The sequence below is a fragment of the Oncorhynchus mykiss genome, chromosome 25 (assembly GCF_057628025.1).
Source record: "Oncorhynchus mykiss isolate SJ-2025 chromosome 25, ASM5762802v1, whole genome shotgun sequence".
Taxonomy (NCBI): Eukaryota; Metazoa; Chordata; class Actinopteri; order Salmoniformes; family Salmonidae; genus Oncorhynchus; species Oncorhynchus mykiss.
Genome location: NC_143046.1, coordinates 79,105,570 through 79,120,430, shown reverse-complemented (window position 1 = coordinate 79,120,430; position 14,861 = coordinate 79,105,570). Strand labels below are relative to the sequence as shown.

The 14,861-nt window shown below is 43.1% G+C and overlaps 1 protein-coding gene across 2 annotated transcripts in view; it reads left to right on the top strand.

Annotated features, from left to right (window-relative positions):
- LOC110505810 (leucine-rich repeat transmembrane protein FLRT2) overlaps window positions 1-14,861 on the top strand; it is a 54,618-nt gene that overhangs the window by 35,681 nt on the left and 4,076 nt on the right. The window contains exon 1 of one of the 2 annotated variants that reach the window (XM_021585264.3): window positions 12,771-13,369. The exons of the other annotated variant lie outside the window; for it this stretch is intronic. The gene's annotated coding sequence lies outside the window, so the exon portion shown is untranslated. Of the gene's footprint in view, window positions 1-12,770; window positions 13,370-14,861 lie in introns of those variants that run through there. 2 annotated transcript variants of the gene reach the window in all.

Genomic DNA, 14,861 nt, shown 5'->3' with positions numbered 1-14,861 from the left:
TGTGGAGTGGCAGGTGCGAGTGGGTCGCCAGGGCACGCATGATCTGTCCCATCGGGGAGGGAGGTAGGGGGGTACCACATTTCCCCCTCAAACTGGACGCAATTTTTGTTTCTTTCTTGTTAACGGAGCTTGCTCATCCAGTGATACACCCGTCCGGTTACCTCCTGCGGGTGTTCTTCTCGTATCAGGCGAGAAGCGTAATGGTGTGGTCTAACACGGGTCCTCGGGCGGAACAGCTGCCGTGGCACTTTGGTCATGCGGCCAAGTGGCTGCGTGCGCACCCTGAGGTTGAAGTTGCCCGAGTAGGTTTAGATCACAGGCACCTGTACGAGGAAGTCAGAAAGGCAGGGAGTCCGGCGCCTGTAGTGGGCATCTCGGAAGTGGTCTGGGAGGGAGTGCAGGCGCGGGGTCTGGACAACAGGCTCAAGGACCTGAATTGGTTGAGCCTCCATAAGTGCTTGCCGGTACGTTCCATCATGTACCGGTATAGTTTGGTGCAATCCCCCACCTGTCCAAGATCCTCTTGTGGCAGGGAGGAGACTGTGCGCCATGTCTTTTGGGACTGTGCCTTTGCCGGAGTAGTATGGGCTAGGGCACGGGTGTTGTTAGGTTTGGTAAGGGGGGATTTTGTATTGACGTGGGCCAGGTTAGAGAGAGGTGTAGGCAGAGCGAGAGGGACGGATAGGGACAGGTTTCTGCTCTGGCTTCTCATGAGTCTCTTTAAACGGGGGCTGTGGGAAGCCAGGTAGAACATGGTGAAGACCGGGAGAGATTGGGGGGTGGAAGGGATAGTGAGGAGGGTGGAAGGAGATTTGAGGGGGAGGATGAAGAGGGAGGAGAGGAAGTGGGGGCAGCATGCTGCTCGGGAGAGGTGGAAGGGGGGTTTAGGGCTGGAAGTCATTTAGATTTGCAAGGGGATAGATTAGGGACGGGGAGATAGGGAAAGGTAGTTTGTAGGGTGACAGGGAGGGAAGATGCTCCCCTGAGGTTTTGTTTGGGGTTTTTGTTTAGTTAAATTAGTTAAATTAAAATACCATTATTTGAGTATGTATGAAAATTATGAGTTGTAAAGAATGAATGGTATTGAAGATAATAAATTATTTTTTATAAAAAAAAATGTAAAAAATAGGGCTGTTTCTGGTTTTCACGGTTCTTGTTTTTGTATGTTGTTCGTTTTAGCATCTTCATTAAAGATGTATAAAGATTACCACGCTGCAGCTTGGTCCGCCTCTCCTTCCCAGGAAGAATCTCGTAACACTATGTGAATTGTCTGAAGGTAATCCATACAAATCAATGAAGTATGGAGGTAGTTTTGTGCAAACAAAGTTAAGGGGTTAAATATGTGTAAGTATATACAGTACCAGTCAAAAGTTTGGACACACCTACTAATTCCAGGCTTTTTCATTGTTTGAACTATTTTATACATTGTAGAATAATAATGAAGACATCAAAACTATGAAATAACACATATGGAATCACGTAGTAACCAAAAATATATGTTATATTTGAAATTCTTCAAAGTAGCCACCCCTTGCCTTGATGACAGCTTTGCATTCTCTCAACCAGCTTCATGAGGCAGTCACCTGGAATTCTTTTCCAACAGTCTTGGAAAAAGTTCCCACATACGCGTAGGACTTGTTGGCTGTTTTTCCTTCAATCTGCAGTCCAACTCATCCCAAACCATCTCAATTGGGTTGAGGAGGCCAGGAGGTGTGTTTTGGGTCATTGTCCTGTTGAAAAACAAATGATAGCCCCACTAAGCTCAAACCAGATGGGATGGTGTATCGCTGCAGAATGCTGTGGTAGCCATGCTGGTTAAGTGTGCCTTGAATTCTAAACAAATCACTGACAGTGTCACCAGCAAAACACCTCTACATCTCCTTCTTCATGCTTTATTAAGGTGGGAACCACACATGCGGAGATCATCCGTTCACCTACTCCGCGTCTCGTAAAGACACGGTGGTTGCAACCACCACATCTCAAATTTTGACTCATCAGACCAAAGGACAGATTTCCACTGGTCTAATGTCCATTGCTCTTGTCTCTTGGCCCACAGAAGTCTCTACTTTTTATTAGTGTCCTTTAGTAGTTGTTTCTTTGCAGCAATTCGACCAGAAAGACCTGATTCACGCAGTCTCCTCTGAACAGTTGATGTTGAGATGTGTCTGTTACTTGAACTCTGTGAAGCATTTATTTGGGCTGCAATCTGAGATGCAGTTAATTGCCGATTTCTGAGGCTGGTAATTCTTATTCTCTGCCGCAGAGATAACTCCAGATCTTCCTTTCCTGTGGCGGTCCTCATGAGAGCCAGCTTCATCATAGCTCTTGATGGTTTTTGCAACTGCACTTGAATAAACTTTCAAAGTTCTTGAAAAGTTCCCTATTGACTGACCTTCATGTCTTAAAGTAATGCCGGAATGTCATTTCTCTTTGTCTATTTGAGCTGTTCTTGCCATTGTATGGACTTTTACCAAACTTATTGGCTCAAACGCATTAAGAAGGAAAGCAATTAGGGATAGCTCCCTTTTTTTCAACTTTCGCCTAAATGACAAACCCAAATCTAACTACCTGTAGCTCAGGCCCTGAAGCAAGGATATGCATATTCTTGGTACCATTTGAAAGGAAACACTTTGAAGTTTGTGGAAATGTGAATTGAATGTAGGAGACTATAACACAATAGATCTGGTAGAAGAAAATACAAAGAAAAAAACAACTTTTTTTCTACCACCATCTTTGAAATGCAACAGAAAGGTCCGGTTCCAGCCATCACTCTGGTTGTAATTCCGAGGGTGTCCACAAGATGGCAGTAGTGTATGTGCAAAGTTTCAGAAACTAAGATAACTAAGTATGAGTGAACTACATGACATTAGCGTGAAGTCACCCAGATACATTTGGGCAAATCGTGAAGGAGACATTTGCATTCATATTAAATTTTTTCTGCAAGAATATCGTCATCTGTATACTTGGACTTTGATTTAGCTTTTCCAGTATTAGTAGGTATATTATAAGTTCAACATTTGCAAAACAACTAGTTTTCGTATCTTCATAACTCTGAATATTCGTATAATTTTTGTCCAAAAGGCATGCTGTCATACAAGGTTAGTAGCTACATTGTACGACACATAAAAGGTTTCCAGATACTCCCGTAAAGCCCAGCTCATTGGCTATCTAGCTAGCTTTGTCACTGGCGTGCCATGAAGGTGTCGCTCTCTGACCAAATATGGTGTCCTATAGGATATACTACACCCCTAATGATAGAGTGAAGTCTCGTTACGTTCTAGCGTCTCTGAGGAGTAGATACAAATGTGATTTCACTCTTTGAAACAACATTTAGAGTGAGATTTTCACAGATTCCTTTCTTTGCAAATTGAACGAGTGGAAATACAAAATTGATCGTGCATGCTATATGGACCTTTTTACGATATTAAAAATGATTTTATCCAACAAAACGACACTTCATGTTATATCTGGGACCCTTTGGATGATATATCAGAGCAAGATTTCAGAACGTAAGTACACATTTCACCTTCAGAAGTGAATTTATCAAACCTATCGCGGTGAAAAAAGTGTTTTTTGTTGTTAGGAGCTCTCCTCAAACAATGTCATGACATTTTTTTGGACAGCGTAGTTATATATACAAGAATTTAAGCTTTCAGCCGATATAAGACACTTATATGTACCGACATTTGTTGTTTCTCTAAAATCTGCAACGGCGACACAAGGCGCTGCATAACTTACAGCTGTCCCGTTGACGGGATGCTGATCCCTAAATAATTTTTAACAGGGCACACCTGAAATGAAATGCATTCTATATGACTACCTCGTGAATCTGGTTGAGAGAATGCCAAGAGTGTGCAAAGCTGTCATCAAGGCAAAGGGTGGCTACTTTGAAGAATATCAAATATAACATATATTTTGATTTGTTTAACACTTTTTTGGTTACTACATTATTCTATATATGTTATTTCATAGTTTTGATGTATTCACTATTATTCTACAATGTAGAAAATAGTAAAAATAAAGAAAAACCCTGGCATCAGTAGGTGTGTCCAAACTTAATTTCACCAACACTTCACTTAGGGCAGCAAAATCAATGAATGTCACCAACTGACATTTTGAACTACTGTAATTATGGGCTGAGCAACTACTGCAACTCCTCTGCAGTTTTTGTGGAAAGGGGCAACATGATAGAGTGCTGTTTACAAGGGGGAACGTGATTAAGCGCTGTTTATGAAGGGGAACATGATGGAGTGCTGTTTATAAGGGGGAACATGATGGAGCGCTGTTTATAAGTGGGAACATGATGGAGTGCTGTTTACAAGGGGGAACATGATGGAGAACTGTTTACAAGGGGGAACATGATGGAGCGCTGTTTACAAGGGGGAACATGATGGAGCGCTGTTTACAAGGAGGAACATCATGGAGCGCTGTTTACAAGGGGGAACATGATGGAGCGCTGTTTACAAGGGGGAACATGATGGAGAACGGTGTACAAGGGGGAACATGATGGAGAGCTGTTTACAAGGGGAAACATGATGGAGCGCTGTTTACAAGGGGGGACATGATGGAGCGCTGTTTACAAGGGGGAACATGATGGAGCGCTGTTTACAAGGGGGAACATGATGGAGAACTGTTTACAAGGGGGAACATGATGGAGAACTGTTTACAAGGGGGAACATGATGGAGCGCTGTTTGCAAGGAGGAACATGATGGAGTGCTGTTTACAAGGGGGAACATGATGGAGCGCTGTTTACTTTGACAAAAATTCCTTTCTGTATTAAGCATACATATGATGCTGATGCACATGAAGAAAAGTATGTGAATGCAATCTAGAGAGCCTTAATTGTCATACAGACCAAGGGCAAGGCTGTGTCCTATCAACATACATTTCAGGCGGATTAATTAATCCATGTGAAGATTCACTCAAAGACTAGAAGCCATTTTTCTTTCTTCTTACACTGTCTTCTACAACATATTTTTCTCCTCTCTTCAAGACGTTACTTTCTCCTTTCTCTCCCTCTCCTCCTCTCTGGGGGAGGTGTGGGCTGCAGCAGCTAGCTATGTGTAGCAGGCAGCAGGCAGCAGGTAGCAGCCGGTGTCTTCAGTGGTGCGGTGCAACTGAGATCAAGCGAGGCACGCCCTAGCTCGGCCCTCGGCCCCCAGTTCAGCCCCTCAGCACCCAGTCCAGCCCTCAGTCCCCAGCTCGGCCCTCAGCCTCGAATCCGGCCCTCAGCTCGGCCCTTCAGGCGAGAGCACAGCCAGAACCCTGAGTCAGTGGAGTGGAGCCTTCTCCTGGCCCCGACCATCTGGTCGGCCCCTGCAGGCTGGGTCCATACTGATAGACAGCCCAGGGCACAGAGCAAGAGGAGGAATGCAAAGAGGAAGGAGGGGGTGGAAAAGAGAGGAGAAGACGGAGAGAAAGAAGAGAAAGGAAGGAGGTGGAGCGGAGGGACGAGAAGGGGAGACAGGGAGGAGATCTGGTCAGCCACTGCAGACCTAGTGATACAAGCTCCACAGAGCACAGAGAATGAGGAGGAATGCTGAGAGAGAGAGAGAGAGAGAGAGAGAGAGGAGGTACAGTACATAGAAGGGAGTCGAGGTGGGGGAGCAAGTGTGGAAAGAGTAAAGATCAGAGTAGAAGTAGAAGATCAGAGCTACGTTGATGTCAGGAGAGAAACCTGGTTATTGCTTGAAGCTATTTATCTGTTTACTCTGTTTACTCAACCTCAACCTGGTGCGATAATCACAAAACAGCCATCAAGCACAGTACTGGATGTTCAGCGAATATTAACAACGATATCACTTGTATCATGGGATGAAATGAAAGTACAATAAAGGACAGAAAAATGAGCGTTAGATTGGGCTGAGTGAGTGTTGTTGTGTCCTAGTACATGGATGCCTGTGGGCCTGCCTGAGGGTGTTGGTTGGTGAACCGGACTCCATGACGGTCTCTCAGGACGTTATTACTGTAGCTTACTACTCATTCCATTCCAACAAGTAGGAGTTGTATCTATTCAGACACGCTTTGTGTTCTAAACAAACCTCCATGGGTTCATGGTGTGTATCGCAAATGGCACCTGATTCCCTTTATAGTGCAATGCTTTTGACCAGAGCCCCGTAGTCAAATGTAGTACGCTGTAAAGGGGATAGGGTGCCATTTGTGACACAGACCATATCTCTACTCTGAACCTATGATCTGAGATTGAAGTTGAACTGAGACAGATCTGAAATGGAACACACTGCTGGGAACTCCTTTGTTGTCTGATGATGTCAAAATGGGTCACACAAATAATGGTAATGGTCAGCCAAAAGAGCACAGAGAGAGAAAAGACACTGGCAGAACTACAAAGCATTTAGGATGTAAAACTCAGAGTGGAACATCCCCAATCAGACTTGATATCAAAGACAACGTATGGTGAGGAAATAGAGAGCGTTTTTGGAGAGAGTGGTGGAGATAGAGATCCGGGGAGAGATAGAATTTGACAGAGAAGAGTATAAATAATGAGCTGAAGAGAATGAGAGATGAATGAGAAAGATTGATGTGTGTACTGTTGAATAGAGGGGGTAGAGTTTGATAGATGGGAATTAGATTAGATAGTTTGAAATTCACATATACAGTGTTGCAGATGTAATTACAGGGCACAGTGAAATTATTGTGCTCCGAGCTCCAACAATGCAGTACACAGCTAAAAACAACAAATATAGAATAAATACAAATAATAATATATACACATTAAGGGGAGGGACAGGGGGAGGAGCTCAGAGCTCCAACAATGTGGTCCGCGGTGGTAGAGCTGAATTGCCGTACCAGGCTGCAATGCAGCCCGACAGTATGCTCTCGATGGTGCTCCTGTAGAACACTGTGACGGCCCTTGGGGACAGGCCACATTTCTTCAGCATGCTGAGGTTCAAGAATCGCTGTTGTGCTTTCTTCACCACAGTGTTTGTGCGGTTTGACCATTTCAGCTCCTCAGAGATGTGTACGCTGAGGAACATGATGAGGATGGGGGCGTGCCCAGCCTGGTTCCTCCGGAAGTCCACAATCAGATCCTTTTTTTCTGACATTAAGGGAGAGGTTGTTTACCTGACACCATGCTGTCAGAGTGGCAACCTCCTCCCTGTGGGCGTCTTGTTGTTGTTGGTGATCAGGCATACTACTGTCGTGTCGTCAGCAAACTTGATGATGTAGTTGGAACTGTGTGAGGCCACGCAGTCGTGTGTACACTGCATGCACAATTATTAGGCAAATTGTATTCCTCAGGATGAATTTTATTGTTGAACAAACACAATTGTAACAATGTACGCTGAGAGTCAGGAAGCAAGTTCAGGGAGTGAATACATTTAATAAATAAATGAACTTAACAAGAAACACAAACAGCACACCGACATGAAACAGCAACAATGACAACTGGGGAAGAACCCAAAGGGAGTGACATATAAAGGGCAGGTAATCAAGGAGGTGATGTAGTCCAGGTGTGTGTCATTATACGTGTAACACTGGTGACAGGTGTGTGCCATAACGAGCAGCCTGGTGACCTAGAGGCCGGAGAGGGAGCACACGTGACAACAATGCTCTCAGTCTATCCAAAATGTGATTTAACCTCAAACCTGTATGTTTTACAAAGGAAAGTATAAACCTGCAACGTTAAGTAGGAGCTTTAGGCGAGACGGCCTCCGTCAGGGCCATCTTAGCCACAGGGATAAAAAGTTCAAGCCAGAAAATAAAACAGAGAGGAGAGTTGAGAAGAGGGGATAGAGATTTTGTAGAGCGGGAGAAAGAGTTGGATGGACAAAGAAAAAGAGAGGGTAGAGGGAGAAGAGGGGATAGAGATTTGTAGAGCAGGAGAAAGAGTTGGATGGACAAAGAAAAAGAGAGGGTAGAGGGAGAAGAGGGGATAGAGATTTGTTAAGCAGGAGAAAGAGTTGGATGGACAAAGAAAAAGAGAGGGTAGAGGGAGAAGAGGGGATAGAGATTTGTTAAGCAGGAGAAAGAGTTGGATGGACAAAGAAAAAGAGAGGGTAGAGGGAGAAGAGGGGATAGAGATTTGTTAAGCAGGAGAAAGAGTTGGATGGACAAAGAAAAAGAGAGGGTAGAGGGAGAAGAGGGGATAGAGATTTGTTAAGCAGGAGAAAGAGTTGGATGGACAAAGAAAAAGAGTGGTGAGGGAGAAGTAGTGAGAGAGAGAAAGATAGCGAAAGAGAGCTCCTGTTACCTCATTGACCCTCCCTGTCCTTAGCTCTCCTGTCTGTCAGTGTGTCTGTGGTCTGGCCAGTAACAGGCATCTCTCTGTTAGAATCCAGTCTGTGTTTTCACAGCTTGACACACATTACCGAACCACATCCATGTGCTGCCATCCAGATCACGCATGTTGTACCCAGGATCTTTTTTTAGCCTCTTAATTTGCCTCAGACTGAGAACTGGCTGATTAAATAAATAAGTTTCTGATTGAACACTGACACCCTTTCTCTCCTACTCCCCGGGTCTGTTTATTGTTTCTCCCTTTGAGGGGGCTGATGAGGTGTTATGACTGTCTAGATGTCTAGATGTCTCTCCTTCTCTGTTTCTTTCTCTCTCTCTGTCTTTCTCGCTCTCTCTTTCTGTGTGTGTGTCTCTCTCTGCCTGTCTCTCTCTCTTTCTGTGTGTGTCTCTCTCTGCCTGTCTCTCTCTGTGTGTATGTATGTGTGTGTGTGTGTGTGTGTGTGTGTGTGTGTGTGTGTGTGTGTGTGTGTGTGTGTGTGTGTGTGTGTGTGTGTGTGTGTGTGTGTGTGTGTGTTTTAATAGAAATATGGTAAAACGGATGAAATGAAACAATGAAACATTCATAGCTGTGACTCTCGTCAGACATAGAGAAGAATGTCATTCATATTGTTCACATCTCACAAAAGTACCCTTGGATAGATGGATCTGATGGTAGCATGAAAACATGAGAAAGTCATAGGAGGCTGCTGAGGGGAGGACGGCTCATAATAATGGACGGAACGGAGTGAATGAAATGGCATCAAACACATTGACACCATGTGTTTCATACTTTTGATACCTGCTCCAGCCACTACCATGAACCCGTCCTCCCCAGTTAAGGTACCACCAACATCCTGTGGAGAATGATATGACATATAGCTACATTGGCTTCATTGGGTTTCAAGTCAGAATGTAATATCATTTAAGAAGGTAATAACTTTGCCCTTTATAGACATTGAACAAAAAACTTTGTATGAAGCATCATCCATATTGTTTACTTTTACAGCAGATTAATACATTTTCTGGACAGATATTTATGCCCTGACAATCAACTGTACATCTCTATGTACTCGCAGGGTCACAATGATATGTTTTAGAGACTGTTCATGGCACAACATTTCAAGGGGTCAAAGGAAAGGTCTATATCCTTAAGCTTGAGTGTGTATCATGTGACTTACCATGACTCCCCCTCTCTGTAAAGAAGTGGTACAATCCTGTACACTACTGCCACCTTCATATAGCCTGTTGAACTTGCACCACCTGACTGAATGTGTCCATAAAGTATCCACTAGGTTTAATTTCATGGTTCACGTACAACCTTTGACCTCCTTTAAAACCTCAAACCCTGTAGTCTCTCAAATCAGAAGTGCTATATTGGTTTAGATGAAACGTGCAAAGTTGTGGCACACTTAACATAACAAAAACAGTTTCTATAGAAACATTATGCTTCCCTCTTTTGAGCTAGAGAGTGAATAATCAATTTCTGTAAAGTCAGACAGTGCTTTGAATATTGAAGACTGTGCTTAGAGACACCACATTTGTTGATTTAGCAGCTGACTCCTAAAGCCTTCATTCTGTAGGCTACATAATCTCATAATAACACAGGTTATTCCAACACAACGCAAACAAAATACCATGAGCAATTTATTGTCAGTGAGGGCCTGATATAGCCCATCATCTCATTAATAACAATAACCAACTGGCAGATTTGCATATCGTTTTAATTATGGAAGTGGTCAGAGAGAGAGAGCAGATGTGGCATTTGGCAGTTGAATTTAAAGCCATAAGCCCCAGATAATGTCACAATGAGGCAGTGGACACATAATACTAATGATGATATTCAAAGGCTAAAGGCCTGTGTATGTGTGTTTGAGAGAGTTATTCATGAGTGTGTATGTGCGCACACACGCATGTGTGGTGTGTGTATGTGCGTGTGTGTGAATAAACCAGATATAGTTGTTGTGGTGGGAGGCCAGAGGGAGGTGCTGATTTTGGAAGTGTCCTGCTCATTCGATTGTTCCATGGAGCAGGCTTTTTCTGAAATACTCCTTAAATACCAGCCCATCAAATCACGCTTGGACAGCCTGGGATACAGATGGAAATTGGTGGCATTGATATTTGTCAGTCTCGGCTGCAAACAGTACATAGTATTACGGTACGTGGCCTTCGGATCGCAGGCTTGAAAACAACTGGCTAGGTACTGCTCTGATTCGGCCGTTATGGGCAGCCCAGCTGTGTGGAAGAGAGGGTGCTTTTTGTTTCCTTAAGTGTCCATGCATCAATGACCTTTGGAATGTTTGAATCCTTTATGATGTCATGTGATTTGTGGATGCAAAATGTTAGCATTCAAAATGTGTGTGTGCGTTCCTGTGTGCGTGCGGGTGTGTGTCATCTACATATGACTAATGATCACAAATTGATCCGATTCATCAATCAGTCTGCCTTTTGCATTGGTTATCCATATAGCCCATCCATTAACACGTACTCTACCCCTTTACATGCTGTCATTGTATCTGCATTGATACCAGTAATTAAAAAGCACACGTCAACCATTTCCAGGCAGGGTCATGTGGGGATGTACATTTGGCTGGCAAAGCAGCATCAAGATCACAAGCAATAGCTGCTTCATATCTGGTACATTACATGAGTGGACAATTGAATGAAAATGACAATTACAATGCTTTTGAATTAGGATTCATGTATATTTGCCATTGGAATTGTTGATTGAGTGCTTTATCCACAAATTATACTAACACAGACAAGAATATATTATCTGCACTGTGTATTAGGATGTACACTCTGTTGTTTTTGTGTGGAACTCAGAATGGGCCATGTGGTGCTTCTACATGGGATTCTACTGACTGAGTGTGTGAGCGGGCTGAATCAGTGCTGTGTAATGTGCTATAGGAAAAACTGGATATGAACAAATACTGAGGGAATGTATCCAAATGACTGTTTGAACACCGAGGGACTGTATCCAAATGACTGTTTGAACACCGAGGGACTGTATCCAAATGACTGTTTGAACACCGAGGGACTGTATCCAAATGACTGTTTGAACACCGAGGGACTGTATCCAAATGACTGTTTGAATACTGAGGGAATGTATTCAAATAACTCCTGCCATGGAATTCTATGGTCTCCAGTAGTGCAGAACGCTTCTTAAGACATGTAGGAAATACTGGTGTGTGTGTGTGTGTGTGTGGGGGGGGGGGTGGGGGTGGGGGGGGGGGTGGAGTCCTGAATCAAACTCATCTGACCATTTTGACTTAGCTACCCATTTCAATAAATCATAACAGCATCCGCTCCCATCTGAAACCGTCATAATGAACACGTTTCATCTCAGCGGGAGACTGTCTGCCAACAGTGGTCGGGATATTCTGGTCCTGTAACATTTTGTAATCGTATCCCAGTCCAACTCTTCACAAGAAACTATTAGCCACTTAGAGTTTCTGATTAGAAGGAACCCAAAATAGTCTTTCAAGACTCTTTTATTTCCATCTTGGTAATAGTCTTTTTGAAAAATAAATTGTGTACATTCATTATATGCGGAGCTGTGGTTTATATGTTATAGCCTCATGCAATATAGCCCAATAGCATAGCAACAATGGTTAAATGAGACACATGTATCTGGTATGCAACTAGCTAATGACAGAGGAGCAACGTTGACTAGTTAATTTGTTTCATAGCCAGGCACTGATGCCTCTTGTGAGGAAGTGATTCCCACACATTCCACCACAAAGCCAGCACCTACAGTTTAACCTACAGAGGAGGACCCTCAGCCAACTGGTTCTGCGGGCTCTGTTCACAAACACAAACAGACCCCACAGAGCCTAGGACAGCAACACAATTAGATCCAATCAAATTATGAGTAAATATTTCCTGGCCCTAAACAGAGATGACACACTAGCAGAATACCTGATCACTTTAACTGACCCAAAATTAAGAAAATCATTGGCTATGTACTGAATCAATGAGCATAGCCTTGCTAATGAGAGAGGTCACCATAGACAGACCTGGCTCTCAAGATATGATATGTGCCCACTGTCCACAAAATGAGGTGGAAACAGCTGCACTTCTTAACCTCCTGCTTCATTTATTAATACATTAGAGACACATATTTCCCACAGATCACACAGACACACAAAGATTTTAAAAATAAAACAAACATTGATAAAGTCCCATATCTGTTAGGAGAAATACAAACAACATTGTAAATACCACAAATAGTCATCTGTTTCTTTATCTTCCCCCACTAGTGTACTACAACGACTTGCACATTGCTAAAACACAGAGCTAGATAGCTAAAACACGGTAGATAGCTAAAACACGGTAGATAGCTGATAATATAACACTAGAAATGTCTTTATCTTTTTGAAACCGCTGTGAGTGCAATGTTGAATGTTATTTTCTGAAAGTTTTTTGTTGATGGTTTTATTTCTTCTCACTTTTGTTTATTGTTTATTTCACTTGCTGTGGCAATTTAAACAGATGCCAATAAAGCTCCTTTGCATTGAATTAGAGAGAGAGAGAGAGAGAGAGAGAGAGAGAGAGAGAGAGCAGTGGCAGTGAGGAGAGATCGCTATCAGCTGAATTGATTGCAGTAAACGTCTCCCAAGGGTTTCAAGGGGAAAAGGCAATTCTTGCATTAGCAATAAACTATCCGATGTTAGTCACTGTGACTGGGAGATCGGACCGCTTTATTGGGAAAAGCGCTCTGCCGCTGCATTCGGGTGTACACGGGGAAGGGGTGGGTGCCAAAAGTCCCCGGTTCTTCGCCTAATGTAATCATTTAATCTTTTGAAGGCAACACGGAACTCGAGGGCGCCTCTGAACCAGCCCAAGAGGCAAAGGACTGCTGCTGGGGCATCGTACTGCGGATAAACTGAATCGTTGCCTGGAACCCGGACCCAAGTGGACAGCATGCCCCCCGCAACACCACCCACCTTCGGGGACTCTCGGACAGAGTCACTAGGACTACGGAGTACACCCGTCAAGATGTGGAATCGCAGCGTTGCCTGAAATTGTAAACGCCTGCGCTAGGTGTCATTTACTGGGGGATCTGACCAGGGATAGTTCACCATGCTCAATGGATATACAGTAAAACGGCTTTCAGCATCTCCAAAAAAGGTGAAGTAAGACACATTACTTTGTTGTTGCCCGTCTTACTGGTAGCGGATAGGCTATCCTACGTTTTATCGCTAACATCTGGACATGCGTTATGAAATACATACTACGCTGTCCACTAGGTATATAATAGCCCTGCGATGGTAAATATACATATATATTTTAAAACTTTAAATGGGCAATCTGCAGTTGAAACAATAACAGAGTGGTACCCCGCCTCTGATTTGATAAAGAGCTGAGGGATGGATGGGGCTGGACTAATGTCACCACTCTCAAATTCATAGACAGAACTATGGATGCAAGGACTGACCATCCATGATATAACAATTGTAGTTTCAACTATGTTTTGAGGCTATACATTGTTTGTTTACAATTGCATTGTTTACAAGCAATAGAGTAAAGCAAGCTTGTGTTTTGGGTTTTGGTGTGGTATGACAGTTAAACTAAGGTCATGAGGCATTCGTAAGTTCTACTCTTTAAGTATCAATGGGCATATACCATACATTTTTAAGTCTAAAAATTGATGTAGCAGTCGCAGATTGCTGCTTTAACTAAAATATAATTAATTGGATTTTACGCATATGTTTTACGCACACATCTTATGTTTATTTCGAAATGGAAAACAAGCCTACAACACTAACTGCATATTTTCAACAAAATCAATTTATATTTGTTTATTGTATTTGAATAAGACACTGCAAGTGAGCCGTTTCAGACATGAAATATATTGGCACCGCAAGTCTCTCGCTATATTCCCTCTTTTTGCGCAGCGTTTGAAATTCACCTGCGGTCTGTGACAAATTGGTAATGATGAGGAACTTTTACCTACGCTGCTGCTGGCGACTGTAATCAACCTTAAAGTAGATGGCTATGATTGAGACATCGGCCAAGGTTTTTACGGACGTTGCCGAGGCTTTACCTGTGATAAATCAATACGTATCCAGTTAGAAACTGGTGATCCATGTTTTGCAGTCTACCATTCGCTGCGGGGGAGGCACACCAACTAACCTCCTTGTCAGCCAGGCTTCTGATCCTCCTGCCCCGACAGTGTAAACAGTGGAGAGTTACATTACATCATCAGATAATGTCTTAGCCATTTTGGATGACATTTGAGGAAATGACAGCCAGCCATATGTAATATCATTACCTGCCCCCTTCATCTCTTAACTACCTTTATAATTAATTAATGTGGTTATATCTGAAGATCAGTCCAAACAGCTTTAAAAATTGATACTGTCTGAGATGGATAGTGGTAATATTGTCAATTATGGGAGGTGGGTTGCAAGTTTATTTGTGACTGCTTGAATACAAACTGTATTGGCCCACTTTAGTGTATTCTCTTACACTCTCTTTGCATAACAAGTTAATTAAAGATGTCAACTCTCCAGGGAGGTTGTATGTTTTAAAGCACAATCGTCATTAACTGCATATTTCGGGCATTCAACTTCACAAGAGTATTGTGTCTTGTCTTGTGACCTTGTGCATTCAGCACCTC